The sequence below is a fragment of the Nicotiana tomentosiformis genome, chromosome 3 (genome assembly GCF_000390325.3).
Source record: "Nicotiana tomentosiformis chromosome 3, ASM39032v3, whole genome shotgun sequence".
NCBI classification, from domain to species: Eukaryota; Viridiplantae; Streptophyta; class Magnoliopsida; order Solanales; family Solanaceae; genus Nicotiana; species Nicotiana tomentosiformis.
This window is the reverse complement of record NC_090814.1, coordinates 53,636,211-53,642,482: the sequence shown is the minus strand read 5'-3', so window position 1 is coordinate 53,642,482 and position 6,272 is coordinate 53,636,211.

The following is a 6,272-nucleotide window of genomic DNA, read 5'->3' as shown; positions in this document are numbered from 1 at the left end:
GATATTGGTTCAAGTATGCAAAGTTAATCCAAAATGTCACAGGTTTGCACCCCAAATCTGATAAAACTCACAAATTCTGAACACTCATTCCGATACGAGACCAAATACATGTGTTTTATCCAATTCCAACCTCAAATCGACCCTCAAATCATCAATTTTTACTCTCTGGTATCATAGTCCAAAAATTCTCAAATTTCACATTTAATTCACTTAAACTAGGTGTAATAATTCATGAGTAATTAAATAACACCAAAATCAAGTAAAGATTACTTGTCCCTTAAATTATAGTGAAATTCTCTCTAAAAATTGCCTCTAGCCGAGCGTCACAACCCCAAATAATGAGAAATAACCAAAACCCTTCTAATTATAAATCTGCCCAGCTAATCCGCATCTGTGGGCCAAAATGTCGCACCTGCGACGCCGCTTCAATGATCCCTTCCTCGCATCTAAGAGGTCCGCTAATTGACCGACCACCCGCATCTGCAAAACTCCAAGCGCATCTGCGCTTCCACTTTTATGGACAAACCGCCACATCTGCAGTCCCTACTCTTCCAACCCACATCAGTTTCTGCAGAGAAATCTACGCTTCTATGACCACACATTTGCGCTCCACAGTCTCTGCCAGCGGACTCAACCATACCAGCCACGCACCACATCTACGGCCACCTAGCCGCCTCTGTGGCCTCGCACCTACACCCCATCCATCGCAGGTGTGAAAGCACCAGAACTCAGAAACCTTCAGCCATGCCAACTTAATCTAAAATGATCTGAAACACACCTGAGGTCCCCTAGACCCCATCCAATCACACCAAGCACTCCAAAAATATAACACATACCTACTTGAGGCCTCAAATCATACAAAACAAAATCAAAACTACGAATTGCACCTCAATTCAAACCTAAGAAAACTAATGAACTTCTAACTTCCAAAACTCATACCGAACCACATCAAATCAACTCAAATTGACCTCAAATTTTGGACACAAGTCCCAAATGACACAATATACCTATTCCAACTCCTGAAACCAGAATACAAACTTGATATAATTAAGTCAACTCCCCATCAAACCTATGAACCTTCCAAACCTACATCTTTTCAAATTTTGCCAAAAAGTACCATATCAACCTACAAACCTCTAAATCCAAATACGGACATATGCCTAAGTCCAAAATCACCATATGTTCCAATTGGAATCATTAAAATACCATTTCGGGGTCGTCTATACAAAAGTCAAACTCCGATAAACTCTTACAGCTTAATCTAAATCTCTCCCGAAATCAAACCAACCGACCCCACAAGCCACATAATCAGAAACACACTTGTGTAAAGCATTAAATAGCGAACAGAGGACTAAAATACTTAAAATGACCGGCCAGATCGTTACATTCTCCCCCTCTTAAATAAACGTCCTCGAACGGGTCTAGAATCATACCTGGGGTCTAAAAGGATGGGGATATCTGCTCCACATTTCTTTCTCGATCTCCCAAGTAGCCTCCTCGACTGGCTGACCTTTCTAATGAACCTTTATCGATGCTATATTGTTCGACCTCAACTTTCGAACTTGCAAGTGCAAAATGGCCACCGACTCTACATCATAAGTCAAATCCTCATCCAATTGCAACGTGTTATAGTCTAATACATGTGACATATCCCCATAATACTTTCGGAGCACGGAAACATAAAATACTGGGTGAACTCCCGATAAAGCAGGTGGCAAGGCATGTCTATAGGACACCTCTCCCGCTCTCTCTAGTACCTAAAAAAGGACCATTATACCGAGGGCTCAACTTTCCCTTCTTTCCTAACCTCATCACACTCTTCATGGGTGAAACCCTAAGACCTTTAGACTCTAAGGTATGTCTCCACACCTCCAGCATAGCGTTAACCCCGCAACGCGTCTCGTCAATCTACACTATGTCATATGCAAATAACATATACCATAAGACCTCCCAATGAATGTATCGTGTCAGCACATCCATCGCCAGGGCAAATAAAAATGGGCTAAGAGTTGATCCCTAATGCAACTCCATCACCACCAAGAAATATTTTGAGTCTCCTCCTATAGTCCTCACCCGAGTCTTAGCTCCATCATACATGTTCTTAATCACCCTAGTTTCTAGGTGAATGAACATCATATGCAAGTCCTTCTTCATCTCCCTATATTACTCTATCAATCTCCTCACACGATGAATGACCTCCGTAGTCGACCGCCCCGACATGAATCTGAACTGGTCCTCCGAAATAGACACACTCTTTCTCACCCTCCTCTTCACCACCCTTTCCCAAACTTTCATAGTGTGACTCAACGACTTCATGCCCTATAGTTGTTGCAATTCTGTATATCACATTTGTTCTTGTACAACATAACTATAAAATTTCACTTCCATTATTCGGGCATCTTCTTCATTCTAAAATGGACATCAAACAATATAGTAAGCCACTCCAAGCCTGCTCGACATGTGTCCTTCCAAAATTCCACTGATCTCATCTGGCCTAGTCGCCTTACCCCTATTCATCTTCTGCATCACCTACTCAACCTTAATACGCATATGAAATCCAAAATCTCGCTGGCTCTCTAAATTCTCTAACTCCCCAAGAACGATGTTCCTGTCCCCATCCTCATTCAAGAATTTATGGAAGCATGGCTGCCACCTATGCCTAATACACGCCTTTTCCACTTGTACCTTGCCTTCCTCGTCTTTGATGCACCTCACTTGGTCTAGGTCTTGAGCCTACCTCTCTCTAACCTTGGCTAACATGTACAACCTCTTGTTGCTGCCTTTCCCCCCAAGATCCTCATATAAGCATTCAAACGCTGTAATCTCAGCCGTCGTGGCCGCTTACTTTGCCTCTTTCTTTGTCTTCTTATAACGCTCCTTATTCGCCCTCTCTCCTCATCATCGACGCTCTCTACTAGCTTCAAATATGCCTTTTTTTTTTTATGATTTTAGTCTATACTAAATTTAGATAATTCATTTAGCGTAACACCTTCAATTAAGTGAAACGAGCATTTTATTAAAATTATTTACGTGTGAATGTTCATAAATTAAATGAATTATTAATTGATAAATTATTTAAATGTATATGTGTTATGTTAAATATGTATTGGCACTTCATATTTAAGAGTAATATAGCTCTAAAAATAATATTTTTATGTAAAGTGAGCAAAAATACATTTTAATCTAATCAAAGATTAAATATGCTTGGTAAAATATTAAAAGTGTCAAGATTAAGAATTTTCAATAATTGATGGATCAAAAGTGCAATGAATATGATTCCCCAAAGTAAAAAAGAAAGACGAAAGAGGAAAAAAAGGAAAAGAAGGCAGAGAGCTCAGCAGACGTTTCTTTTTTAAAGTAGCCGTCATCCTATTTGTTTCACTCGCTATCCATTTCCTCCTCTTATGAATTAGAAAAATTCCCCCTCTTATTTTATAACATACTAGTATTTGTTCCCGCTCATTGCACGGAAAATATTAAATATAATTTTTATAAAAAAATATTATTTGGAAAATATGGTAGACACAAAGGTGCAAATGGTATTATTTTATGAACATATAAATGCACTGAATATTCATACATCCAAGTCATGAAGGAACACACTTATTCATTAGAAAACATCTAGTGAGGACAACATTAGTAAGAAAATGCATCATTAGATGATTGATAATATTTTATTGTAAGATATTAATCTGATCAACCAAGCAACATATTAATTAGTTCACCCCCACAATATCCAGCCTATGTCGGATGAGTAAATCATAGCTACGGTGGATGCTTCCACCAACTCAGTTTTCAATTGGGAGTACATCTTTATATAGTAACCATAATTCTGCCTGAGAATGAGAATGAGAAGTAATACTATTAAGTGTGGGAAATTCCGAAGCTTCTTAAAGAACAAAATCACTTTGGTTGAAAAACACAAATATCTTAAATGCAGCATCAATGAATTCTGCAAAAGAAAGAAAATCAGTGACTACATAAACACACATCATTGTTAAAAAAGTAAAACGGGAGACCTTTTTCAATAGTCTATGAGAATATATTGTGAAACTAATCTACTAATTTGAATATTATCTCAAATGCAGTGCTAGTGCTAGAAACTGAACATTGGTTCAAATATGTCACCTTCTACATATGAAGCCAGCAGTGTTAATGTCAAGAAATGTTTAGATTCTCTCTTCAATGCAGCCAATGAGGACGAAGGACACATGTTCTCATCACTATACCCTCTCCCAGTAATCATAAAATACAGCGAGTAAGTTGTAAAACAACAATCAAAGATTCATGTGTTATATCTCAGTTTGGTAAATGTAGTACTATCGACAAAAAAAGGTTTGTAATTCAAGCAACCAATTGAGAAATCTGAATTTAATGTATTTCAAGCTCATTGATACGCATACATACAGTTGTTCTTGAATTTTTAGCATGTCATGTGCCTGTCGGACTTGTCATGTGCCTGTCCATATTGTCCTGCGCCTGTTCGACTTGTCATTTTGTGTGTCCGACTTGTGCTTCACCTGTCCAACTTCTTCTTTGACATTGGCTCAAAATTTTCAGCATCTTATTTAACTTTCATGAAATTATCGACATGCGGCGATTATGTGTTTCATGTAAAACAATTTTAAGTATGTAGTAAGGTTAAGAAATACCCAAAAATCAGATATGATAATAATATGTAGCAAAAATTATTGACAAAGCAAACTCATAACTTGACATCAAATTCAAGTCAAATTAGTAGTAGAAATATCTGTAATATATATTTTGATAAATTTACCAGTACTACACTAAATAACTTTCATATATAACATTCAGCATGTCAGCATAAGTGAGTCATTATGTTATAAAAGATCATGTTGTAAATATAGTGACATTAAGCAAGCACATTCTAAACAAATCGATATGTGCTTTGTCACATCAATTAAACAAAAAGACCCAGAAAATTCACTCCTTATTGGAGTCGCACTAACATAAAGGAAGAGAGGTAAGTATAATTCCTGAACTAATTCGTAGAACTTAAAAATAATAATCTACAGACATGGCCATAAGTACTTAATTACAAGTGAAATAACAACTAATTGCTTACTCGATTTACATGCATTATTTCATATTAAACTTGCAAAATCACTGTTTGGTTTCCTAGTTTTGCTAGCATAAAATAAGGAACTTGTACGGACAATCATTGACATGCCACACACAGACCTGAATTTTAAAATCTCATACCATAATTCGCTTGTATTGCCATTTAATGAGGGAGCTTTTCACATTATTCCTATTCAAATCAGCAATGCACTAAATAATCAAAGTATTCATAATCCACTTTGTAGACTGGTGCATGAATTTTTCATGTCATTGTCTTCACGTTGGTTTACTCCTTATTCACAATGTTGTTGTGTTAGTACATTAGATGTATTCTATTCTTTTGTTCTATCAGTTGTTGATATTGTTAATACAATTTAAGGATTACCAATCTACTATATGTACCATCGCGCTGCAATTGATTTTCAACATCAGTAGATCTCTTGCAATCCATCTCTTCCTGTAAGAACTTACCCTACAATACAAAAGATAAATTACTAAGTCTTATTTTAAATTACAAAGTGTCATCCGAAAAATAATGATTTTTTTATAAGAGGGTTATTTATATTTTCTTTTATCTCAATGATGATCATTTGGGGTTGTCTTATTAAAGTGAGAATGGCAGGCAAGGTGAAGAATGCTTGCCTTCTGTTACTACAGTATGCTTGTGCACTATTAAGAACATAACCAAATTGATCCTTGTGCACCATTAAGAACATTCTCAAACCGGATGACTTCCATATATGACAAAGACCAGCAATATTTTTGTTGCATCTATGTATGATTTTCTATACCCACTGATACTTGGTTAACATAAAGAATGACAGCAAGATTCCTACTTTTTAATCAACTATTGATTTTAACTACAGTAATGAGAGCAACTGATTAGGGAAACATGCATGTGGCACAATAAAACAGAATGACTACAAAGACGACTTTGTTTCTGTACATCAACGTGGCGTAAAACAACCAAAGTTCACTGAAATATAAGACTTTGATGAGGCTACCGACTAACTAAGCAAGATTAATATAGTAACATATAACTTTGCAGAAAAATAATTACTTTTGTAACTGTTACTCCTGTATTTAACTACTTTATATTTATTGGCATTAGAAGGAATTTTTTTTATAGGTGGAAAATTAGGCTAACTACAAATTCTATGTACAACTCTAAGCAAGACAAAAGATCCTAA